Here is a 27,806-nt window from a genome sequence, read left to right as displayed (position 1 = left end):
GAAGATAACATAGAAGAAAACCTAGATGACCTTGGATTTGGCAATGACTTTTTAGATACACTGCAATCCATGAAAGACACAATTGATAAGCTGGACTTCATTAAAATTAAAAACTTCTGCTCTGCAAAAGACAATATCAAAAGAATGAGAAGACAAGCCACAGACTGTTAGAAAATCATTGCAAAAGATATATCTGATGAAGGACTGTTATCCAAAATATACAAATTCTTAAAACTCAACAGCAAGAAAACAAACAACGTGACTAAAAAATGGGCCAAAGACCTGAACAGACACTCACCAAATCAGATATACAGATGGCAAGTAAGTATATGAAAAGATGTTCAACATCAAATGTCATTAGGGAATTTCAAATTAAAACAACAATAAGATATCACTACACATCTATTAGAATGACCAAAATGCAAAACACTGACAACACCAAACACTGACAAGGATGTGGAGCAACAGGAATTCTCACTCATTGTTGGTGGGAATGAAAAATGGTACAGCCTCTTCAGAAGACAGTTTGGCAGTTTCTTACAAAACTCGACATACTCTTACCATACAATCCAGCAACTGCACTTCTTTGTATTTACCCAAAGGAGTTGAAAACATGTCCACACAAAAATATGCACATGGATGTTTATAGCAGCTTTACTCATAATTGCCAAAACCTGGATACGACCAAGAAGTTCTTCAGTAACTGAATGATAAATAAACTGTGGTACATTCAGACAATGGAATATTATTCAGCAGTAAAAAGAAATGAGCTATCAAGCTATGAAAAGACATGGAGGGACCTTAAACACATATTACTACATGAAAGAAGCCAGTCTGAAGATGCTGCAACTGTGTGATTTCAACTGTATGATTCTGGAAAAGGTAAAACTAAGGAGACAGTAAAAAGATCAACCAGAGGTTAAGGGGGGGAGAGAATGAATAGGTAGAGCATAGAGGATTTTTAGGGCAGTGAAACTACTTTGTATGATACTATAATGATTGACACATGTAATATTACATTTGCCCAAACCCACAGAATATACAACATCAAGTGAACTCTCAATAAACTATAGACTTTGGGTGAAAATGATATGTCAGTAGGTTCATCAACTGTAAGGAATGGACCACTCTGCTGGGGGACGTTGAGATAGGCTATGTATATGTGGGCGCGAGGGCTACGTCAGAAATCTCTGCACCTGCCACTCAATTTTGCTGTGAACCTAAAACTGCTCTAAAAAGGAATCCATACCATATAGATGATATTCTATGACAGCAATATCAATAGTGGTATCAACAACAAAATATAGTTTAAATAAAAATCATTTGTAAAGTAAAAAAAAAAAGTGTTCTGAAGAATTCATTGCTTACATAAAAACAATAGAAACTGGAAGATGCTTAGAACTGAATATTACAAATAAGCATACGTGGCTTCTACAGGCGGTCGAAACCACCAAGATTAGGCACAGTAAAGGTGCTTATAAGTAGAACCTGTGCAAATTTATGTTGCAAGGTCTGGAACTTAATTTTCATGACTAAGAATTACTGTAAAAACAATCGTCTAACCAGGAAATTTTTTTAATCAACAGACTGAGCATAATGTCCAAAGAAAGGAGAACAAGCAAATCCAAGACAAAAAGTCTGGCAAAAACTTCTCAGGTATTTGTAGTCAAAATGTCATCTTACCTTTTAAATAAAGGCTGCTTCAGAGTGACTGGAGGTTCTTAGAAGAAAATGCAGTTACCTTCACCCCCCACTTCCATTTCAGTTCTGTTAAGCAAACATGTATTAAGGGTCTTTGATGTCCAAGATACCAAAATAGGTAATTGGGGCACACAGATGAGTCAGACCAGTGCCTTGTCCTCAAAGAGCCTTCAGACTACTGAGAGAGAAGCTCAAAAAGGTATCTATTGAATAAAATGTGGTGAGTGCACAGAAGTTTTCCCTTGTGTTATGGGACCACAGAGGATGGACACTTGTCCCAACCAGGAGTTCAAGAATGGCTTTTGAAAGAAAGGGTCATCCAAGTTTTCCAAGGTATCAAATTACTTTTTCTATGCACAACCTAACCCTCACAATTTAAGCAAAACGTGCTAAAGAATTTAAATGTCTCTGGATTTCCCTGAAATATCTAAAACGGGCTCACAAGTAATTCATCAACTTCTCGATTGCACTGCCCAAGGCAATTCAAAAAAAGAAAAAGGAAAAAAAAAAAAAAAAAAAACCCCAGTTACTTATTAGTAGCCCTAAGCAGATGTAGGGACTGAACTGGGACCACTCTTCCAAGGTCCTTGCAAAGCTGAGTAGAGCTTTCAGAAACAGCTGCCCAGGGTAAGTGCCAGCATATGACAGCACAATGTTCTTTTTTTTTCCAATCTAAAAATCACCATTCCAACCATCAGACTGGAAAGAAGACCAGGATGCAGGTCGCCATTATAATGGCTGCTTGCTCCTTGCCCTCTCAGTACATAGCACGATACTAGGTGCTTCGCAGGAAAACAGAGATTGATCTGGAAGAACAAAGTCCAACCTCATAGAATTAACTGCCACTGGGCAAAAAGAAAGTGACTAGATCATCTGAAATATTTTATTCAATCAGCTGTCATTTTAAAAGCAAAACTGATTAAACTCACTCAAGTAAATTTTCAGTCTTACCTCATTCACATCTGCCCATTCATAAGGCTTAGTGAAATCCCCCTGGCTCCAAAACCAGAATGAAAAAGTATAAATAAGGAAAGCAGCAGACAACACTTTGTTTTAACAGATCTCAGCCACCTTGCTGCCATGAGCTTCTCCTGGGACATCCTAATTCTGAAAATGAATGGGGCCCATTGGAAAAAATATCACCTAACCCAGCAATGTTTTCAGAGGCCAAGCCTCACTCAAATGGACCATCTGGTATGGTGGGTGTTTTAACAGCTGCTGCTTCACAAAGGGCTTCTCCGTTACCCATTCTTGCCAGAGCTGCTGGCTTTCTCTAGCTTATTTCCTCTCAGGCTTTTCTTCTTTGGAGAGTGGTGTTTGTGCAAATCTGGTGCTCAGTTAATTGTATTTATTTTAGGTATTTTCTACTTTGTATGTGTTAGGCTAGTTTGGGAGACATCATGCTGCTTTGGGGGCCCAGCTACAAAAATTTTAAGATAAGTTTTCATACTTTGAAATATGTATAACTGTGTGTCTGTGCATGTGTGTGAGCATGTGTGTATGCATGAGTGTGTTTTGGAATTTGAGTGTTACAAATAATAAGTCCCTCAGAGTGTGTTTTGTTTGTTTTCCAGAGCACTAAGGGCTTTTGGAGTTTGGTTAATTTCCATGCCAAGAGCTCTGAGGAGTCAAGAGGCAGCACCTCCTCTGGGAAGCCAGTGGAGTTCTCTCCAGGGATGCTCAGTGAAAAACAAAATAAAAAATTATACAGTGCACAGAAACTCACCAGCACCCTGCCAAACCAGACCCAGGAATTTGCCACTTATTTCTTGGAATTTAGATTGTGCTGGGCTTTGGGGGCTTTCTGTTTCTTTGCCTAGTCTTTGTTCTGTAATTATTGAAAATTAGACCTGATTTTGCTTGGCTTCCCTTGGTTTTCAAGCATGATCATTGTTATTATTTTAAACAAAGGTCAACTCTCCCACTGGTTAGGCAAAGGAGAGAAGCATCTATTTTTCTGGTGGCAGTAGGATGCTCGGTTCAGTTTCTATAGTTAGCGTGAAGGAATGGGGAAAATTGAAAGTAAAAAGGCATATTTAAGTATCTCTATACTGTGAACGTAGTTTTAGAAGAGGTTTCTATACCATACTAAACACATTTGAGAGGGGATTTTTATTCTAAGGCTTAAGTCAGCTCCAAGCTCTTATTTCTCCTTAAAGGAGAATTCTCCAATCCAATGGCAGCTAAACAGAATCACACCATAAATGTACAGATATACATATACCTCAAGGAAAGGAAACATGTAAAAATGTCCTTTTTTAATCTGGGCTAATAAATTCCGATTATAGTATCAATAGTTTTAAAGGAAAGGAAAGGGCTTCATTAATGTGAATTTTATAATTACAGGCTCTGGAGTCACAAACAAATTACTTTTACAAATTACATTTTAGCAGTTAGTCCACTTAGAAAAGAACTATTATAATGAAATTCAATTGAAAATGGTAAACAGCATGATGGATGTAAGATTCTACATTAAAGAAGTTGTCAAAATAGAAAGTTCATCTTCACTCCACCTAGATGTAACTTAGAATTTTCATGCAGTGGTAGAGAGAGAAACCAGTGAGGGGAAGGGAAGGATTATGAAAGGACTAGAGTAGTAAAGCAGAAGGGAAAGAAGCTAAGTTGATTTTTTGGAGGACTTGCGGGTCGGGGAGGGCCAGGGAATGTTCGTATAACCAGTTGGAGGTGGACATGACAAATGCATGTTTGTAGAGGTCCAAAATGCAAGGGAATATACAGTGGTCTCCCTTGAGCTTTGAAGTGAAAAAGCCAAAGGTCTGAACTCAGTCTCAGTCATTTACCAGCTATGAAGCTGGGCCAATCACTTCTCAGAGCCTTATTTCCTCATGTGAAACACATGAGACAAGCATTTCTTTCTTGAAGCTTTGTATGAGGATTAAATAACATAACTGGCAAATGGGTTAGCATGGGGTCTGGCACATAGCAGAGAGTCATTACATATTAATTTTCTTCCTTTCTGCTTTCTCTGCCCCAGTGCTCACCATTACCACTTGGACTGAAAGTGAGAGTTTGGAAATTTCGTCATCTGAAAGAACAAATTCCATAAACCATGGGTACACTTTACAGCAAAGCTATACAGTGTCTAATAGAGTCAGCCAGCCGTCACTCTCATCACCTATTTTAATAAGACTATTTAGAGTCAGTCTCTTGCTAGGAATTCTGTAAGCGAGCTACAGTGCTTCTAATCAGTGTTACTGATTATACAAGGTTTCTGGAAAGTGGAAGAATTGTGAAAGCGTAGAGCTGAAGTTGGTTCAGTTCAGTGGAAGAACAACTGTGACATCTAAAGGCAGACGACCAGGATGAAACACAATGCTAGTCCAGAACTATGAAAAAAGCCAGTGTGCAAATGGCAAATGTCATTACTGTGCACTGAAATAGGGGCTAAATATTCTTCTCTGCTATTTCTTTTAATGCACTTTCCTATTCAGTACAGATCCCTTCTGCAATAAAACCACGAAGTCTTTCTGAAAGTAAATATGTCCTTTCATTTATCACCACTTTCCACTTGCTTTTCGCGACTTCGCTATCGAGAAGTCTGCAGCGCCACAAACCTTTGACTCGTGAGCTACCTTGATTAAGGCACAAAACGTTAAAAGCAAATTACTGTGAAAGTATGAAACAATTTGCACTTAATGTTTCAGTCATATCTGTAAAAAATATGACTTAAATATAGTTTTATTAATAATACATATTTTAATTAAACGGCTGGAGGTGCATCTAACAGGAAAAATTGAATCTTCTCTGGATTTCACATACTGGTATGATTCATGGGCAGTAAATATGCAAAGCTTTATGCCCATAAGGCAATCAAACTCCAAAGCTGATATGCATGTTTTTATCTAAAAGAATGAAATCTAGTAAGGGCTAGAAATAATAATAATAACAGACTGCCAGAGCAGTCTAATGAATTGGTTCTAGCCAACAGTATCCTTTCCCATATAATAAAATCATCATTTCAGCCATAATTATATGCACTCCGACATTTATTATGACTTCCATTATTCTCATTATACAAGGAAATCCTATATATGTATTTATGCATATTGAAAAACTGCACAAATATTAACAATAAAATCCTGGGATATGAATGACTGCCTTCACAGAACAGAAATGTTTTCTATTACAGACTATTTAGGTGTTGCTTAGTTCCAGAAGGCCTCCACTTTACTCCTGCTGCTTCCCTGACATTTACCTAGTATATTACTTTGCTAGGGCTGCCATAATAAAGTACCACAGACTGGATGGCTTAAACAACAGAAATTTATTTGCTCACAGTTCTGGAGCCTACAAGTCCGAGATCAAAATGTCAGGATGACTGGTCTCTTCTGAGGTCTCTCTCCCTGGCTTGTAGATAGATGGCTGTCTTCTCCCTGGGTCTTCACATGGTCTTTCCTGTGTGTGTGTCTGTGTCCTAATTTCCCCTTCTTATAAAGATGGCATTCATATTGGATTAGAGCCTATCCTATGACTTCGTTTTAACTTAATTACCTCTTTAAAGACCCTATCTCCTTATACCCATATTCTGAGATCCTGTGGGTTAGGATATCAACATAGGAATCTCAGGGAACACAATTCAGTCCCTAAAACCTGGAAATTATTTTCCATTTGCAAAATGTTATGTTACCTATTTCTATGCCACTAGGCATTGGATTTTACCCTAAAGATAAGCCTGGTAAATTTATAAAATAATGCAGAAGAGGTCAAATAAAAGCTAAGGTTTTCATTTATTTATCTTTAATCTGAATTTCCCTGAAAAAAACTTCACTGCATTTGTAGTCATCACTGTAAAACACCTGAAAAATTAAAAGTGAAAAGTTGACTACTTTTTACTTGTTTTCATTCGTTCTCCTACTGGGAAGAAAAGTGATCTCCTAGAAGAGATTACTGCCTGGAAACTAACAATGTCATGAATAAAATGTCCTTCAAAAGCTAGTTAGCCACGGGTGAGGGAATATCAGCCCTCCTAACTTTATGCCTGACCCAACTGTGACTAGGGGCCACAGGTGTCATCATCACTGAAGCCATGCTGAGGATGCCTTGCAGGGACACAGCAGGCTTGGCATTGCCTTCTTCAAGGTGCCCCAATGATCTGGAGAGTGTGTTTGAAGCCCTATTATTAGATGCATACACATGTATAATTGTTGTGTCTTCCCGATGAATTGTCTTATCATTATATCTCTATCTCTGATAACACTCTGAGTCATAAAATCTATTTAATCTGAAGTTTTAAAAAGCCACTTTAGTCTTGATATGCTTACTGTTTTCATGGTATATTGTCCCACAATTTAATTTTAACCTGTGTTCATATTTAATATGTATGTCTCGTAGGCAGTATGTAGTAGGGTCTTGTTTTTATCTACTCAGTCATCCTCTATTAATTTTAGTGTCTCAGTCATTAACAGTCATTAACATTTTATACAATTATTGATATGCTTGGATTTAGCTCTACCATTTTGTTGTTTTCTATTTGTCCCTTTGTGTTTTGTTTCTATGTTCCTTTTTTGATGCCTTCTTTTTGGTTATTTGAAAAACTTTTATTATTCTATTTTAACTTATCTACTAGCCTTTCTGCAATATCTCTCTGTATTATATTTAGGGGTTACTCTAGGTATTATAATATATGTATCTAACCTTTCACAGTCTACAGAGAGTTAATATTTACCATCTCCTGTAAAATGGAAAAACCTCAAAATAATACAGTCTTTTTATAGATATAATAACTGCTTTAAAGTCTTTGTTTATAGTCAACATCTGAATCATCTTGGATTGGCTTTATCTTGATTGTCCATTCTGTTGATTGTCCTTTCTCTTGAGAATTGATTACATTTTCCTGGGCTTTTTGTATTTAATTTTGGATTGTATGCTTGACCTTATGAATGTTATATTTTGTAGACTCTGGGTCCTATTACAACTCAAAATATTATAATTGTTTTAGCAGGCAATCAACTCATTTAGGTTCAGATTATAAATTTTGTCTCACCTTCTATGAGCAGTGGTTCAAATTTCAGCATTAAGTCTCTAAGCCTTGGTATGCTGGTTTGGGTCTGAACCACACATGCATAGTTTAGGGGTTAATCTGAGACCTGTGTGCATTCACACAGAAATAAAGGGATCTCCTTTTCTAGCTCTCCTCTCTCCAACATTCCCCCATACTCTCTGGCCCACAGATGCTCCTTTCTCTGGTTATTCTATCCAGAAAGACAGGGTTTTTATCAGCGTTCTGCAACTGAGGCCTACCCTCAGGACAAAGTCATACAAGAAAAAAAAATAAATGAAACAAGGAATAGCTCATTGTCTCTCCCCGCCATGAATTGCCCCTTCACAATCTGCCTGCTTTTGTTAATTTTGATTCTTGGGTCTTTGATAGTTGTTTTCTATATTTTTCTCAGAGTTTTTAGTTGTAGTCAGTGGATAAGATGGGCTGTAGTGGAGTTGTATCACCTTAATGAGACAAAAATTCCCTGACTTATCTATAAGTTTCCTTTGGGATACAGCAAGGGAGACAAATTGTGAGGTCTTTTCCTGTGTAGCTGCCCTCCCTCCACCTGGATCATTCAAGAACCCCAGAACTTACCTGCAGTTAGCAATGGATATGGAGCAAGATTGCCCAATAGCTCCACACTCACCTAAAGAGGGAGCCGACCCACCCAGCTCTTTGGTCAGGTTTAGGAGTAGCTGACTCCCTAATGGCCCAGATATACGCATTCAAGTAACTTTTTTGATATTATGGATTTAAATGTACTACTCTGATATCCAGGCTAATTTTAAACAAATCTACCCAACAAAAATAAGAGCAAATAAAGAACACAAAACAAGTACCCTGAAAAATAACACTTTCAACCATTCAATAATCCCATTCAACCCAAAGAGCAAGCCACACGTAGACCAAAGTCAGGTTCAAAGATGAGGGGTTCCTTTCTATGAGTTAGTAACTGTAATTATAAATTAGTAACTGTAATTATAAATTAGTACAAAGTCAGGGAAGTAACTGTAATTATAAATTAGTACAAAGTCACAGTATGAGTATAAGCAGGGCCTGAAAATTCAGCATTCATTCAACAAATATCTATTGAGCACTTAAGTTTGCCAGGCACTGTTCTAGGCATCAAAATTATCTTGAGAGCGAGATAAATGATAGATTCTGAAATTTGTTGCAAACTTCTCAGTAAGCAACAGCTCTCTTCCTCTCTTCTCAGACTGTTACATTATTATTTCTGCAATTCATCTTTTGATTTATTGCGATGTATTTTTCTGATTTGATTAGCGCACTTTATATGAGGTTGCAGTGTAGTTACGAATATTCCCAAGAGGGTAGCAAGTCATTGATCTGATGTCAGGATGACGGCTTGGTGCACATAGGACTCTTCATTGACTGTTGCGGCCGTGAGACAGCTACTAGTAATTAGAATTACAGTAAATACGTACAGTAAATACGTACAGAAGTCCTAAAGAAAGTGGTGGAGCCAAGTCATCATTCCTTCTACCAGAACCAGAAGAGCAACACGGTGCTCTCAGCCCCTCCTCCTCAACCTCCCGCTTTTTTCCACTACTTGGAGTGCAGGAGGAGTTGGGTCTTGTTGAGTCTCCTGGCAGCAGCCTACAAGAGCCACTTCCAAGATCAGTAATCTGACAGTAGCCATCCTGATTCATCAGCCTGCTCTCCCCACTCCAGTGGCTGAGCTGGGTTTTCCAGGTCTTTGAGAACTGTCATGCTTGTACACTCCTGAGAAAGAAGGGTAGAAACTCACTGATTCACCTGAGCATTAAACCAAAAATCAATGTTTGACAAGGTACAGCTGGCTAAGAAGTTGAGGGCCGATTCGGATATTTAGTGATTTACAACCACTGGATCAGCCCTCCTATTCGGCAACTTTGGACTTTCTCCATTCTTTCCAGGGTCCTCGCTTTCTTTTGATAACTTTTAGTTCATATGAGTTCTTGGTTTCAAGACATTTAAAAATAGTTTTGGGTGCCATCATCCATTCAGTTAACATGTGTTGAGGACCAGTTTTGTGCCATGCACTGTGCTAGGCATGGGAATAAATAATAAAGAGAGAGAGACTGAACATCCCAGAGACCAGGGAGATTTACCCCTGGATCACAAATAGACCTGTTGAGACCCTGCGTCTTTTGTGCTCTGTCTTCTTCACAAAGACCTGCCAACCCCTGAGGCTGCTGTGGGGGATTGTTTGCTTCTCAACTCATATCCTCCTGTCTCCCCTGCCACCCCCTCCTCTGCCTCAGGAAGGGGAGACTGCTGCTGAGTCCTGCCAAAGTTTTTTTTTTTTTTTGTCACCATGTTCATTAAAAAGAAATTAAGTCCCAGACTTAATTCCTGCTCTCTCAAAGCCTACAGCATAACAAAGAGCTTATTCCACAGAAATTAAAAGCACAGAAGTTACAAAAGTACTAAGTTCAGATTTTTCATGTGTCCTAGATCAATGAAAGTAAGATGCTCTCCCCATGGACATTAATTCAATTTTAATTCTATTTGTATTAATAGTCTGTTTTTCTCAGGGAAGAAAGACAACATTACTGGAGGGGAAGTCTTCAAAAATCATCTCCCTTTCCCCCTCCCTGACCCCAACAGAAGGCGCAGAGTTAATCTGTGCTAATGAAAAGTTAAATTCCTTCAACTTGCCCTGACTCAGCTATCCAGAGCTCAAGCCCTTGTACGTACTAGATTCTCGTAACACAATGTACCTCTTCTTCTTCGCACTTATCACAGCTAACATTCAGCTTCTATTTGTGTGAGTCCCTCATTAACGTCTATTTCTCTTCCTAGACTGTATATCCCATAAGGCTAGGGACTGCATTTTTTTTCTTTCTTCTTTTTTTTCTTTTCTTTTCTTTTTTCCCCCTAACCATTACATCTCCAGTGCCAAGCACAGTAGTGGTACATTGTAGATGCTCGTTAATTTATCCAACAATTATCTATCTCTGAACTAATTAATGCCCACATCTCCACCTTAGGGATCTAGTGGATGCATTAGATAGGCAGTCGCTCTACAGGTACACTCTCCAGCAGTACGGACGGCAAGGAACATGCACATTTTACAGCTTAGCAGAGTAGGTGTTCAATTAATGCTCCATGAGCAATTCAATGATTGACTGGCTGGCTGACGGATTGATCAATGCTGGGCTGACAGGAGAAAATCACAACCTCCAAGAACCTCCTCTGATGTTTAATTCCAGGAAATAAAGGCTGCACTGGTTGGCCCCAGTGGCTTTCTCTAGCCATGAATCAACTCTCAACCTCCAAGATCCCTGGAGAGAAGACAAAGCCCCAGAACGTGGAGGGGCCAGGTTCCAGGGAGACGGCAGAACCCACAAGTTGGCCCCAGTGCTTCTCCATAACTCCAGAAGACTCCTTAACTCTTTTAGCCCATTTCTAAGGGTTTCTCTAAATCCCCAGGACATTAAGAGACAATGTGCAAAAACTGTAGACCAGAAAATAGTTAAAGACGCAAGTTCTAGCTTTGCTTCAGACAATTAATAACAGTGATCCTAGGCATATCACTCATCTTCTTTCCAAGTTAATTTCTTTACTGGTAAAATGCAGTGAATAATACTTCCCCTGGTCTTCCAGAGGGTGGATATGAGGTCAAAATGAGACAGTAATGTATAAAACAGACTGAACAAGCAGAATACTTGCAATCTAAACCAGAAGCCTCTTGGTTTGTCTTTTTTTTTTCTTTTTCAATCTACCTCTTTAAAACTTCTCAGTGGACTCAATACAGGTAGCTATTCTCTTGTCTCTGGAGGAAAACCCAGGGACAGACCCATTATTTTGTAGGCCACTCTTAGATATTATAAAGTCCTGTAGATACTTTAGCTCACAAACCAAATGTCAATTCAGTAATTTAAATTGTCCAGTCTCGTGTATTAATCAAAACTATGATTTTGATTTAAGAATTAAAAACTTTCTCCCCTTCCCAATAAAACCCCGTAGCATGCAGGCCCCTGACATGGTAGGAGAGGTGTGGTCTTCCTGTTCTCTTTCTCCATCTGATGTTTCCACTTCTTCCTAACTGAGCTGACTGCACGTAAGCTGCCTGCCCCACCTTGCAACAGGGTGTGAAGCTTCTCTCTCCCCTTTACTTACCTCCTCCTCTTCTCCCTCTCTTCCTTCCTTCCTTCCATGTTTCTTCTCTCTCTTACTTCTCTTCTCTTCCACTTGCCAGTCCTGTTTTTGAAAGAGAGAAAGGACAAATGAATGGGGACAGGATAGTTATTACTTGACTGGTACTGTCAATGATGGCCTCTCAATGTCTGGGCCAGAGAAATGTTTAAAGGGAAATTTCCCCATGTGGGTTACTTTCACACATTCTGCACAGATTCCCAAGCATTAGGTAGACTCCTGAAGTTCTCTTGACAAAGACAATGCATTGTATTCCTCCAGCCACTGTGCTCCCTCAACCCTCAGTTTGCTGGGAGGTACATGCCAGACTTTCTCTGTTGGAATCTCATTGCCTTTCCCTAGGAGTCCTCTTGAGCAGAATTTTCTAAACTTTCTATTACGGATGTTTGCAAGCATTCCCAAAGTAGAGTGAATGATACAGTGAACCTTCATGAACCAAACATCCAGCTTCAACAATTATCAACATTTTTCTACCTCCCTTTTTTCCCTTGGAATATTTTAAAACAATTCCCAGATTGTTTGTATGTCTGTATTTTACTGAGTAAAATTCAAAATGGCTCCATGCCAGCTCCTGCATGACCCTCATCTGGTCCAAAGGAAACATGCATATACCCTAAATCCTGATCAACTCTAGGGTGCAGGTCAGTCCCCACCCAGCAGCCACACTCCTTCTGCTGCCAAAATCATTCAACAGTACATCTCTCTTGCCGTTTGGATTTCCAAGGCAGCATGTCAGAATGCATACCCAAATACATGAGTTACGCAGTAAGCATTATGGGTAGATGTAATGAGGCCACTCTCCTCAAGCTTGGGTGTAGGAAATAGCACTTATCCACATCTTCCCCCTGTAGACGATAGGATTCACAGAAAAGCTCTCTCTCTCCAGAAAAAAAATTTTTTACAAATAGCTCTTTCCATCTGTACTCTCTCAATAATTTTATACCCTCAGTGGATTAAGTAGTTCAAGAGACTTCTAACCAATTTTCTCATGCCTCCTTGGTAAATCCTGCATATTGTCCAACGTATCCATTGGGATGTAGCAATTATTGTAACTTGATATCTTGCCTAAAACTTCAACTTAATATTCTGATTTAACTCACTTCCAAAGGAGTTGCACAGAGTACATGCCTAGCTGTATCTGTTTCAATGACACTGAAGCTACAAAAACTTTATTTTATCTTTTAGTATTTTTATTATCTTAAATTACAGTATTTGTAAATGTTTTTTCCCCTTATAGCTACTACCAAGTCACTTTATCCTGACACTAATCTGTCAGCAGTAGACTATTATTGGTTTCTCATTTAATTCTATTAGTACTCTTACTTTTGAAATTAAAACATGATTATCTGCAGAAAGGGCTATGCTCATTGACATTAAACATGATTAGTCTCTGAGCAAGTGATTAGTTACAATTATGTCCTATTGCCACAGTTCCACTGAGATTTTCAACTTAACTCATGATATACAGCTAAAACTAACTGAATCATTGTGTGACAATGAATAAATTCACATTCCCTCGGTTAATTTCCTTCTTGTATAGAGAAACATGCAGATATGGGAGGGATACAAGATCCCTTAGCCTTCTTCCCACCTTATCCTTCTTTCTAAGTTTTACTCTCATACAAATTTAGACTAAAGTGGCTAGTCATTGAAGCTACAATTCCCACAAGTAGCATTGCCAAAGTTCTGCCAGGGACTTGAGGAGAGATTCAGGCAATCACTTTCTCCTTCCCAAAGGTTTTCTGATCTACACAAGATGTCAGGCTCCCCAGGGCAGAAGTAGTGCTTACCTTACTCCCTTCTATACCCATGGCCTGATCTAGTGTCCAATACTTGACAGGTCCTCAACAAATCTGTGTCAAATGAATGTGTATATTGAACAATCAGGACTTGTGAAATTTAATAATAATACAACCTAATTTTGTCTCCTACTAGCCCTTTAAAATATATGATGCAGGGAAAGATTCCCCCCTCTTCCGTTTAAAACCTTGGGCAGTCTTTTATGACTATGCCAGTCACTCTTAGGTAATTCAAAGTCCTACACTGACTTTAAGTCACCAAAACTACTCTCAGCTCTGCACTTTGAATTTGTGGTCCCATGTTGTTGCCAGAGCTTCCATCTTTATTTCAAGTTATATCTTCATTTTGGGGCCTGCTGCAGGGAGAAAGTTCTGACAGGTAAGGGGTGTGGTCAGCTTTTTCTGTCTCTCCCTGCTTCTTCTTTCTCATTTCATTACCCAAGGTTTCTGACTATTCTGGGGAAAAGAAGCAGGAAGGGAGGAGAGGAACTTGGAGCAAGAACTTCTTATTTAACAAGCCAAAAACTAAGAGACAGCACATACAAGAGACAAAAAATTAGTATCCAGACACATTTTTTTAATTCATGGGACAGGAATAATAAAGAAAGGACTAACACCTATTAGAAAAATGAGGAACAGGCAGGAATACACATTTTACCAGAAGAGGAAACATAGATGGCCAATCAGCATATAAAAATAGAATGAAAATTGGTACAACCACTTTAGAAAATAATTCAGCCTGACCTACTAGATGAGAAAATGTATATATAGTATGATCCATCAATTTCCTTCTTAGACAATATTCAGAAGAAACCCTTATATATGTGCATCAGAAGACATGTACAAAAATGTTCATAGCAACCATATACGGTACAGAAAAAATGTGTGAAAAATCCAATGCCGGGGGCTTCCCTAGTGGCGCAGTGGTTGAGAATCTGCCTGCTAAAGCAGGGGACACGGGTTCGAGCCCTGGTCTGGGAGGATCCCACATGCCGTGGAGCAGCTGGGCCCGTGAGCCACAACTGCTGAGCCTGCGCGTCTGGAGCCTGTGCTCCGCAACAAGAGAGGCCGCGATAGTGAGAGGCCCGCGCACCGCGATGAAGAGTGGCCTCCACTTGCCGCAGCTAGAGAAAACTCTAGCACAGAAACGAAGACCCAACATAGCAATCAATCAATCAATCAATCAATCTTTAAAAAAAAAAAAATCCAATGCCTATTGATAATAGAATGGGTTGACTGTGGAATATTGATACCTCACATAGTATTAATAAAATACTAAGCAGTGAAAATGAAAAACTGTAACTACGAGCATTAAAATGAATCTCAAATGTCTAATGAGTTCAAAAGTAAAACATCACAATAAATACACAGGAATAACTACACATATGATAAAATCATGAATAAAAGCGAAGGAGTGTTAAGTATACAATTCAGGATAATGGTTCACTCTGGGAGGGAGGGAGAGAGATGTGCTCCAGAAAGATCAAGATATTGGTATTGTCCTATTTGGCAAGCTGGGCTCATTGAGTATATGGATATTCCTCTTCTAATTATTTTAAATTAAATGTATGTATTATTTTTACTTTTTTGCATATATATTACATATGTCAATTTTTTAAAGGTTAAAGAAAGTAAAACAAGGAAAGAAAATAATCTAAACAATTCAGCTCAAGTTTACTGAATCAATAATGATTTAATTCTCTACTTTCACCAGTATAGGCACACATTCTCAAGTAAGCTCAAGGGAGATGATAGAGAACAAGAACAAAGGCTGTCACATTTTGCCCAGATAAACGCTTATGAAGTACATAATGACCCTCTGGGTCATATAGCACGGAAATCTATATAACATATCATGTAAGACAAAAAGAAACTATGCAGAGTTGTCATCAGGATTCTTTGTAAACACTGCCAGTGGAAAAAAAGCTTACTATGAGTTAAATGGAGTCATTCTCCACCTCTTTTCACACTCCATGTCCCTTTATGGCCAATGTCCTGTGGTCAACAGCAGAAGACAACCTTTGACAGCAGGCAGAACTAACCTTTATGCCCAGTTCTATGACACACTTATGTGACCTTGGACAAGTTCTCCTCTAGCTCTCTGTGCCTCTTTTCTGTCATCTGTATAATGAGAATAATGCCTAAACTACAGGGATGGGAAGGTTAAGTGGCACCATGCATACATTGCAGAGAGTGCCAACGTGCTCATTAGGTACAAAGAACTGAGAGCTGTTACCATCATTATCGTAAGCACCAGCATCATCACACACCACGTTATTGGCAGAGAAGAAGAAGCGAAAGTATGTATTAATTAACTTTCACAAACATGGTTTAATATGAACTTTAAGGGTTGCTCAGAGCATCTTTGCAGTTCTGTAACTTTTTAAAACCTCATAATATATATATAATCTATATACATATATATGTATATATATAAAATTACTAATGCAGACTCTATAAAAATCCTGTTATATTTATTATATGTTCATACACCAAGCACCTGAACTAATAAAATGGTATCAATGGCTATTTACATTAATTTATCATTGTAAACTAGACCTTTAATTTCCGTAATAAAAAAGAAAGTGGCTTCTGCAATTTCCCATTCTTATTTTCCTATGGAATACAGTAGCTCTAATATAATATATGACTTTGTGAATATTTCCAGGGCTGCTAATATTTTATCTAATATTGTATCTTATGTTTTTTGATCTCTGACCCCCGTTGATACTCCCAGAACCCTCATGAGCAATGTTTGCTATGATAACCCTTGGTAGAAGAAGCAGGACTAAAATCGAAGTTAAATCATCCATGGCTAGAATCTTCCAAAGAGGCCTCTCAGGGTCAGGAGTGATTTTTTCCATGTATATTTCTCCACTTAAAGAATGTTTCTTAAATATTTGATTCATCAGGACTGAAATATATGTTTTATTTTGAAATAGATCACTAGTAAACACTGTAGAGTACAAATATGACCCTAAATTCTTCTTGTTTTTTTTTTTTTTATTTCCACATTGTTCATTATATCAATATATATTCTTACACCCTCTGGGGAACAACAAAATGGAACAACAAGAGCACAGAAGAAAATTATGAGACAATACAGCTTTAAAAGATGACAAAGGTAATTTATTGACAGAAGAAGAAATAGAAAAACATTATTTTTAAAATTAAATTGAATCGCTGCCTCAATATTTACAAAAGGTGATGAGCATTTGAAACCAAAAATGGATATACTTTCCTCAAGGGAGAAAAAAGAAATATTAGAGAGAACTGGGATCAGGCGAAGACCAGATTATGAAGAATTATAACACATTAGGAACAAACACAGGAGGTTATGATATAAATGGTAAATGGGCAGAAAAGGATTTAAACAGTCAATGGAAGCAAAAAAAGAAAAGACATTAGCAAAAAGAAACATCACAGCCTTTAGTACAAAGAAGGCCAAAAAATCACTTGGGTAAGCTTCAATTTAGAAGAAAGAACAACTGGAATTATTGCTCAGTGACAACTTTAAAATACCAAAATATACCAAGCTTCCTGAGTCTACTACCCAAATCAATCACTGAGTAAAACTAATAATGTAACATCCCCACTTACCTGCCAAAGGACAAGTGGCTTTCAACTTCCAATTCACAACAATAGCTTCCTGCACCTCAACAGTCTCCATTCTTTCTCCCATCCCCACTACCTACCACTTTCCTCCTCAATATCAATACATTGTTTCTAAAATGTAAATTTGATCCTAAGAGTTTCCCATTTAAAATTCTTTGCTGGATCTCCATTAGCAACAGGTAAAGCCCAAGTAAAGCCAAATTCCTCAACTCAGGATTGTCCTTGATTCTTTCTCTACTTGTCTTTCCACTCTCCTTCGCTTTCACTTCCACAGTGGTGCTTGGCCCTCCAGCTAGACTGAAACACTCACAGCTGCCAAATGCAGACATTCCTGTTTCTCTGCCTGCCGTTGTGCCTGCTTCTTCCCTCCACCTGGAATATCCTTCCTCCCCCTGTCCATCTGGAAAAGTTCTCACCCTTCAGGACTCAGAATCCTCTGAAAGGCAGTGGGCCTGCTTCTCTCTTCTTTGCACATCCCTAGGACACAGCAAGGTGCCTGGCACAGAAAAGGGGTTCAGTAAATGCACATCAGATGCATGACAACAAGTAATGTTCAAAGATTTCATTAACAGGTTCCTCATTTTCAGCTGCCACTTCAGTTCAGAGTAAATCTGTTTTCTTTTTCCTGAAGAACTGAGATGTCATGGCTTTAGGCATCCTACCACAAACATATCAAAACTGAGAAGGTGACAATGAATAATGGGTAGATGTAGGAGGGTGCGGGAGGAGAGATAGTAGTAGACTAGGAAGAGCTGTCTCTTACTAGTTATATGACTTGGCTCAAATTACTTAAAATTTCTCAGCCTCAATAGCCTTATCGGCAAAATGGTGATACTCACACAGGGAATCGTTATGATTACAAAATGTGATTTTGAAACTGCTTGTTTGCTTCTTTACTTGTTTGTTTGTTTCTAAAGACATCACCTCTCCTCCACTTCTGATTAATTCTGGTCAATGAGTTCCCTCATTTGTGGTCTATTTTTATACGTTCAAATAGGTCAGGGTTATTATCCTATCATCCCCAGGGTTTTGGTACTGCAGTAGCCCTTGAGATCAGAGTCATAGGTAACTGGTAGCATTAAAAGGTTAAGAATTTGTTCTTAATCAAACAGTAAGACAGTAATGGTACTACAAATAGAACCACATTTTTTATATTCTCATTTCCTTCCATGGAAATGAGCATACTTTTCATTTGCTAATGAACTACACGAAGGTCATAGCCATCGTCATATTGAAATAGACACTCATCAGGTAATGCACTACAGAAGTGTCTATAGGTGGAATAATTATTTAATCAATCAACTCACCATTAAGTGAGTGCCTTGTCTACACAAGGCATTTTGCTTCATCATGTAGCAGACACAAAGAAGTATAAGACACATTCCCCACAGTCGCAGAGCCCAAAACAGATGAACATACACTTTGAAAAAACAATTATCCCTTATAATATAATATCTAAAGGACAGCTAAACAGAATTGCCCATGAAAATATATACTGATATGTTTTTGCCAGATGTGGTATTATCGATATGTTCAATGATTCAGCCTTAAAGAAACTTTTTTGGGTGGTTTAAAATCATCCGAGGTAGACCTAGGCCCAAAGCTTCAGCCTGGACTTATTCAGTCATTTACATCTTCATTCATTCATTCAACTGTAATGGGTTGGCAGCATGTTTATTACCAGAATTCCAGGAAGTCATAAAAAGTCGTACCTACCTGGCTGTTAACACGGCAGGGAGAGTCATGGGTTAAGGAATTAAGGCAGCAGAGAATAAGAAGAAAACCAGGAAGAAAGAGGATGGGAGGCTGTGAGTAACATGATCCCTCCCTAAGGTCCTCAAGACTTTAGTAAAATTAACAAACTCATGAAATCATAACTGAGGTAGGATTTTTGAGAGAAAGTAGAAAAAGATGGGACATAGGGTTAACCAAGATGACAGGCTACTATGCAGAAGCAGAGAGAGAAGGGACCAATGCGTAAATAATGGCTAGAATTAGAAGGAATTGCAGGAAGAATGCTAGACCTCCAAAGGCCATGGGTAGCAAAAGGACAGTGAGGCCCCAGTGACATCTGGGTTATATATCAAGTATGTATTAAGCACCTACTATGTGCCAGGAACTGCAGTTGGTGCTAGGAATAAAAGGACAAACATCCCCTGATTTTACAGTGGTTATAAACTAGTTGGAGACACAGAGAATGGAATAAGTGATTATCCTAAGAGTGGTGAGTGTGTTAAAACAGTGCTATGGTTTGAATGTTTGTGCCTCCCAAAATTCATATTTTGAAATCCCAACCTCCAATGTGATGGTATTAAGATATGGGGCTTTGGGGGATGATTAGGTCATGAGGAAGGAGCCTTCATGAATGGGATTAGTGCCCTTAAAAAAGAGACCAAACAGAGATCCCTAGCCCCCTACACCATGTAACACAGTGAAAAGATAGCTACCTATGAACCAGGAAGTGGGCCCTCACCAGACAACAAAGCCAGTGACACAGTCTTGGACATTCCAGCCTCCAAAACTATAAGAAATAAATGCTTGTTGTTGATAAGCCATCCAGTCTATAGCATTTTACTATAGCAGCCCAAATAGACTAGGAGAGAGGCAGTGTGATGTGCAGATGAACATAAAGGAGAAAGGACACTTGTGGAGGAATGCTTTCTGAAGCAGATGATATCTAAAGACAATAAACTCCAGAGGGAGTGAGAGAGACCTATGTTAAAATCCTAACCCCTCCACATAAAGGCTCCATGACATTGGGAAAATGCTTAAAGTCTTTAAGCCTCATATTCTTCATGTGTGAGAATGGGATAAAATTTCTCATCTCACAGGGTTGCAGAGAAGATAAAGTGGGAGGATGTATTTGAAGCATTTATCAGAGTGCCTGGCACATGGTAAGCAGACTCTGTCTGCTGTCATTAACATTGTTTTCATTGACATTATTGCTGGTGTTGCTTTTGTTAAGCAGAGACCTGAAGGATAAAGAGCAGTAAGCTAGTTAATAAACAAGAGTGTTCTAGTTAGGAATTCCAGTATGCAAAGACACAGAACCAAGAAAGCATGGTGTGTTCAAGTAATTAGAAGAAATTCATTGTGGCCAGAGAACAGAGTTGGAGGGTTGAGAATAAAAATGATTTTGAAGCCACTGGATCTGCATTTTCAGAACTGTGGCTCATTACTAACAAGGAGGTCTTGTAAATGTTTTCCAAAACTAGAGAAGGGTCGATGGAGACAGAGAGTGATGGGGTGCTTTGAGGAATATTTTAGAACTTGGGAATTAGAGGTGGAGGTGGGGACAGAGAGTAGAGGAGTCAAGGACAACTCCCTATTTCTGGTTTGAGCAAGGAGAGTAGCCTAATTCCTTGAGACAGGTAATACTGAGGGGAAAGAATCCTAGGGTAACATCTTAGGCATGGTGGGTTCATTCTGGTTGTATTTCAGTGGAGGTGCTTGTAGGATCTCCAGGTGAACATCTAGTAGGCAGGTACATATATGAATCTGAAGCTCAGGAGAGAGAGCTGTTTGACAGTCATCAGCAAAAAGATGATAATTAAAGCCAAGAGAATGTTTAAAACTACCCAGAGAATATGTGCAGAGCAGAAAAGGGTCCAAAATAGACAATGAAAAAAAAAACGCATTTAAGAAACAGGTAGTTTTTTTTTTTTTTAAACTAAGAATTATGTAAAGGAAGATACTTTCTAAAACACCATACTATTAGAAGAGTAATTTTCTTTCCTAGACAAACCACATGCTGAAATTAAATGAGTATCATCTCTGACTTATTGTTAATTTCAGTAAAAAATTATTTAAGCATATAACTGTTTATTACGATCTTTGTAGCTGTTTTCCGTAATAGTTTGTATCATACAAGTAATTTCCTTTTATTTCTTTTATAGTTAACATTCTTTATGAAATAATTGCTGATTTTTTAAAAGTGACTAACAACTGTAACTATAATCATATGAGTTATCTTATTTAATTTTTTGATGTTGTTATGGTATTGAATCATTCATGCATTCCTGCACTAAACCCTACTTCTCATATTTCTTATGACTCATATATTAGCATTTTATTTAGAACATTTATTTGTATCATAAGTCAAATTTTTATCTGTATTTTCCATTTTGTACTATTTTAGTAAGCTTTTAGGTGATTTCCACTTACTCAATAAAATATAAAATATTAAATAATTTGTATAAATATTAGAAAAAGAACAACAAAAATGTCTTTACTTGACCCATGAAACTCTACTATCAAGCTGCAATAAGAAAATTTGGGATGACGTCATGGTGCAGAATAAATACACAAAAATCAATTGCTTTTGTCTATATTACTAGTCACCATTTATTATTTGAAATGGTAGAGTGTTCCATTCATAAAAACCATGAAACTTATAACTTACCTAGGAATTAATTTAATAAGAAAGATACATGACCTATAGGAAGAAAGCTAAGAAGTCTCATTAAAAGATGAAGAAAAGAACTGAACAGAGAGACAGACCGTGTTCCTGGATGGGAAGACTCGGTCTCATAATGTGGCCAACCCTTACCAAATGCAATGCAACTTCAGTCAGAATTCCAATTTGTTTTTTTAGTACTGAGCAAAATTATTTTAAATTTCATATAAAAAATACAATTTTGAGATAGCAATAAAATCTCTACTATAAAACCACCATTAAAATAAAGCATACTATTAAAACTATAAAAAGTACTAAAAACTTTTATAACCAAAACAGTCTAGATTTGCACAAGAATAAAATAGAAAAGTAGAAGAAAGTAGAAAGTCAAGAAATATATCCACTTATATAAGAATGTAATGTATTACAAAATACATTGGCATTTCCATTCACAGGGAGAAAAAATAGTTTTTTGGGTGCTGATGTTAATCTAAAAAAAAAACAAACTTAGAGTCCAATTTATTTCACATACAAAACAAAGAAAAAATTTTTTAATATATCTATAACCTTGGCATGTTACAGAACCTTTCTTTTTAAGGTTTTTTTTTTTCAAGTGACAGCTGTTGTTGTTGTTGTTTTAATTAATTAATCAATTTATCCTTGGCTGAGCTGGGCCCCTGCCGCTGCATGCAGGGCCCCCCCTACCCACAGTGAGCTGGGGCAACTCCACTCCGCGGCACACAGGCCCCCCACCAATGCGGCCGCCCCTGCCACAGAGCACGGGCTCCAGGCACACAGGCCTCAGCAGCCATGGCTCACGGGCCCCCGTGTGCAGGCTCCACAGCTGTGGCGCACAGGCTCTGCCACTCCGCGGCACGCGGGACCACCCCCCCGGCCCAGGGCCTGAACCCACATCCCCCGAATCGGCAGGCAGACTTCCCACCACTGCGCCACCAGGGAAGCCCTAGAGAACTTCTTAAACAAAGAAAACCTAGAAGCCATAAAGGTAGAGAAACATAATTTTCTTATATGTATCTTTTTTTTGTGATTACATGACAGGAGATATAAACAAAGCCAAAATATACACTAGAGAAAAATATTTGTAACTTATAAGAAGGATAAAAGGTGTAATGGTTATCTATAATTTGTGATACCTAAACTCTTTTGAATATTCATCCTACATATTAATAGCTTACCACATTACCAATTTTAACCCACCTTCATACAGTGGAATTCAGAAACCCCACTTTCCCAGCACCCCTTGCAGATGGGCCACAGCCATCCTACCTGTATTCAGCCAATTACATACAGCTGCATGAATCTTAAGATTCAGAACTAAACCACCTGAGGGAACAGGCTCTGTGAGGTTAACTGATTTTGCAGGAGCCAAGAGGGGTTGAGAGGGCATCAGAGGCCACACCATAGTAGTGAATGTTCTCCCCAGGCCAGTTCTTCAGTGCTGTTTCGTGTGTTGCTCCTGAAAAATCGGTCCCAAGTGTGTTTATCAAGACTTTCTACTGATTCTGTGAGCTGCCCAATATCGTTCAGCAAATTCCTGACTGCCTACACCAGCCAGTTTCCACTGTTACCAACTGAAAGCCCATGATAAAGTTGGATTTATTCCAGGGAGGCAAGGATGGTTCAATATTCTCAAATCTATCAACATGATATACAATGCTAACAAAAGGAAGGAAAAAATTCACAAGATCATCTCAATATATACAGAAAAAGCATCTGACAAAATTCAATATACATTCATGATAAAAAGTCTCATCAGAGCAGGTATAGAGTGAATATATCTCAACATAATAAAGGCCATTTATGACAAACCCACAACTAACATGATACTCAAGGGTGAAAAGCTGAAAGCCTTTCCTCTAAATTCAGGGACAAGACAAGGATGCCCACTCTCGCCACTTCTATTAAACATAGTATTGGAAGTCCTAACCACAACAATCAGACAAGAAAAAGAAATAAAAGCCACCCAAATTGGAAGGAAAGAAATAAAACTGTCACTATTTGCAGATACATAATACTTTTTGTAGAAAACTCTAAAGTCTCCACCAAAAAACTACTAGAACTAATAAATGAATTCAGCAAAGTTGCAGAATACAAAATTAAGTCTACAGAAATCTGTTGCTTTTTATATACTAATAATAAACTCTCAGAAAGAGAAAGTAAAAAAAAAATCTCATTGTAATTGCAACAAAAAGAATAAAATACCTAGGAAAAACTTAACCAAGGAGGTAAAAGACCTAAACTCTGAAAACTATAAAACACTGATGAAGGAAACTGAAGATGATACAAAGAAATGGAAGATATCCCATGTTCTTGGATCGGGAGAATTATTATTGTTAAAATGGTAATACTATCCAAAGCAATCTACAGATTGAATGCAATCCCTATCAAAAAACCTGTGACATTTTCCACAAAACTAGAATAATCCTAAAATTCATATGGAACCATAAATGACCGTGAATTGCCAAAGCAATCTTGGGAAAAAAAGAACAAAGCTGGAGGGATCACCCTCCTAGACTTCAGACTATACTACAGAGCTACAGTAATCAAAATAGCATTATATAGAGGGCAGACAGCAGAAGCAAGAAGAACTACAATCCTGCAGCCTGTGGAACAAAAACCACATTCACAGAAAGATAGACAAGATGAAAAGGCAGAGGGCTATGTACCAGATGAAGGAACAAGATAAAATCCCAGAAAAACAACTAAATGAAGTGGAGATAGGCAACCTTCCAGAAAAAGAATTCAGAATAATGATAGTGAAGATGATCCAAGACCTCGGAAAAAGAATGGAGGCAAAGATCGAGAAGATGCAAGAAATGTTTAACAAAGACCTGGAAAAATTAAAGAACAAACAAACAGAGATGAACAATACAATAACTGAAATGAAAAATACACTAGACGGAATCAATAGCAGAATAACTGAGGCAGAAGAACGGATAAGTGACCTAGAAGACAGAATGGTGGAATTCACGGTTGTGGAACAGAATAAAGAAAAAAGAATGAAAAGAAATGAAGACAGCCTAAGAGACCTCTGGGACAACATTAAATGCAACAACATTCGCATTACAGGGGTCCCAGAAGGAGAAGAGAGAGAGAAAGGATCCGAGAAAATATTTGAAGAGATCAGAGTCAAAAACTTCCCTAAACATGGGAAACGAAATAGCCACCCAAGTCCAGGAAGTGCAGAGAGTCCCATACAGGATAAACCCAAGGAGAAACATGGAGAGACACATAATAATCAAATTGGCAAAAATTAAAGACAAAGAAAAATTACTGAAAGCAGCAAGGGAAAAACAACAAATAACATACAAGGGAACTCCCATAAGGTTAACAGCTGATTTCTCAGCAGAAACTCTACAAGCCAGAAGGGAGTGGCATGATATACTTAAAGTGATGAAAGGGAAAAACCTACAACCAAGATTACTCTACCGGGCAAGGATCTCATTCAGATTCAATGGAGAAATCAAAAGCTTTACACACAAACAAAAGCTAAGAGAATTCAGCACCACCAAACCAGCTCTACAACAAATGCTAAAGGAGCATCTCTAAGTGGGAAACACAAGAGAAGAAAAGGACTTACAAAAACAAACCCAAAACAATTAAGAAAATGGTCATAGGAACATACATATCGATAATTACCTTAAACATGAATGGATTAAATGCTCCAACCAAAAGACACAGGTTTGCTGAATGGATACAAAAACAAGACCCATCTATATGCTGTCTACAAGAGACCCACTTCTCACCTAGGGACACATACAGACTGAAAGTGAGGGGATGGAAAAAGATATTCCATGCAAATGGAAATCAAAAGAAAGCTGGAGTAGCAATACTCACATCAGATGAAACAGACTTTAAAATAAAGAATGTTAAAAGAGACAAGGAACGACACTACATAATGATCAAGGGATCAATCCAAGAAGAAGATGTAACAATTATAAATATATATGCACCCAATAGAGGAGCACCTCAATACATAAGGCAACTGCTAAGAGCTACAAAAGAGGAAATTGATAGTAACACAAAAATAGTGGGGGACTTTAACACCTCACTTACACCAATGGACAGATCATCCAAAATGAAAATAAATAAGGAAACAGAAGCTTTAAATGACAAAATAGACCAGACAGATTTAATTGATGTTTATAGGACATTCCATCCAAAAACAGCAGATTACACTTTCTTCTCAAGTGCGCACGGAACATTCTCCAAGATACATCACATCTTGGGTCACAAATCAAGCCTCAGTAAATTTAAGAAAATTGAAATCAAATCAAGTATCTTTTCTGACCACAACGCTATCAGATTAGAAATGAATTACAGGGAAAAAAACATGAAAAACACAAACACATGGAGGCTAAACAATACATTACTAAATAACCAAGAGATCACTGAAGAAATCAAAGAGGAAATCAAAAAATACCTAGACACAAATGACAATGAAAACACGAAGATCCAAAACCTATGGGATGCAGCAAAAGCAGTTCTAAGAGGGAAGTTTAGAGCTATAAAGGCCGACTTCAGGAAACAAGAAAAATCTCAAATAAACAATCTAACCTTACAATTAAAGGAACTAGAGAAAGAAGAACAAACAAAACCCATAGTTAGCAGAAGGAAAGAAATCATAAAGATCAGAGCAGAAATAAATGAAATAGAAACAAAGAAAACAACAGCAAAGATCAATCAAACTAAAAGCTGGTTCTTTGAGAAGATAAACAAAATTGACAAACCATTAGCCAGACTCATCAAGAAAAAGAGGGAGGGCCTCCCTGATGGCGCAGTGGTTGAGAATCCGCCTGCCAATGCAGAGGACACGGGTTCGACCCCTGGTCTGGGAGGATCCCACATGCCGCGGAGCAACTGGGCCCATGAGCCACAATTACTGAGCCTGCGCGTCTGGAGCCTGTGCTCCACAACAAGAGAGGCCGCGATAGTGAGAGGCCCGCGCACCGCGATGAAGAGTGGCCCCCGCTTGCCACAACTAGAGAGAGACCACGCACAGAAACACGAAGACCCAACACAGCCAAAAAATAAATTAATTAATTAATTAATTATTAAAAAAAAAAAAAAAGAAAAAGAGGGAGAGGACTCAAATCAATAAAATTAGAAATGAAAAAGGAGAAGTTACAACAGACACCGCAGAAATACAAAGCATCCTAAGAGACTACTACAAGCAACTCTATGCCAATAAAATGGACAACCTGGAAGAAATGGACAAATTCTTAGAAAAGTATCACCTTCCAAGACTGAACCAGGAAGAAATAGAAAATATGAACAGACCAATCACAAGTAATGAAATTGAAACTGTGATTAAAAATCTTCCAACAAACAAAAGTCCAGGACCAGATGGCTTCACAGGTGAATTCTATCAAATATTTGGAGAAGAGCTAACACCCATCCTTCTCAAACTCTTCCAAAAAACTGCAGAGGAAGGAACACTCCCAAACTCATTCTATGAGGCCACCATCACACTGATACCAAAACCAGAGAAAGATACTACAAAAAAAGAAAATTACAGACCAATATCACTGATGAATATAGATGCAAAAATCCTCAACAAAATACTAGCAAACAGAATCCAACAACACATTAACAGGATCATACACCATGATCAAGTGGGACTTATCCCAGGGATGCAAGGATTCCTCAATACATGCAAATCAATCAATGTGATACACCATATTAACAAATTGAAGAAGAAAAACCATATGATCATCTCAATAGATGCACAAAAAGCTTTTGACAGAATTCAACACCCATTTATGATAAAAACTCTCCAGAAAGTGGGCATAGAGGGAACCTACCTCCACATAATAAAGGCCATATATGACAAACCCACAGCAAACATCATTCTCAATGGTGAAAAACTGAAAGCATTTCCTTTAAGATCAGGAACAAGACAAGGATGTCCACTCTCGCCACTGTTATTCAACATAGTTTTGGAAGTCCTAGCCATGGCAATCAGAGAAGAAAAAGAAATAAAAGGAATACAAATTGGAAAAGAAGAATTAAAACTGTCACTGTTTGCAGGTGACATGATACTATACATAGAGAATCCTAAAAATGCCACCAGAAAACTACTAGAGCTAATCAATGAATTTGGTAAAGT

The 27,806-nt window shown here is 38.1% G+C and overlaps 1 long non-coding RNA gene across 1 annotated transcript in view; it reads right to left on the bottom strand.

Annotated features, from left to right (window-relative positions):
• Positions 1-1,355: 1,355 nt before the first annotated feature.
• LOC309647492 overlaps positions 1,356-27,806 on the bottom strand; it is a 79,793-nt gene continuing 53,342 nt past the window's right edge. Inside the window, exon 3 of the long non-coding RNA XR_014256083.1 lies at positions 1,356-11,911. This is a non-coding gene — a long non-coding RNA (uncharacterized lncRNA). The remainder of the gene's footprint in view (positions 11,912-27,806) is intronic.

The sequence above is a fragment of the Balaenoptera physalus genome, assembly GCF_965194825.1.
Source record: "Balaenoptera physalus genome assembly, chromosome: 18".
Lineage (NCBI taxonomy): Eukaryota > Metazoa > Chordata > Mammalia > Artiodactyla > Balaenopteridae > Balaenoptera > Balaenoptera physalus.
This window is presented reverse-complemented; position numbering and strand designations above follow the sequence as displayed.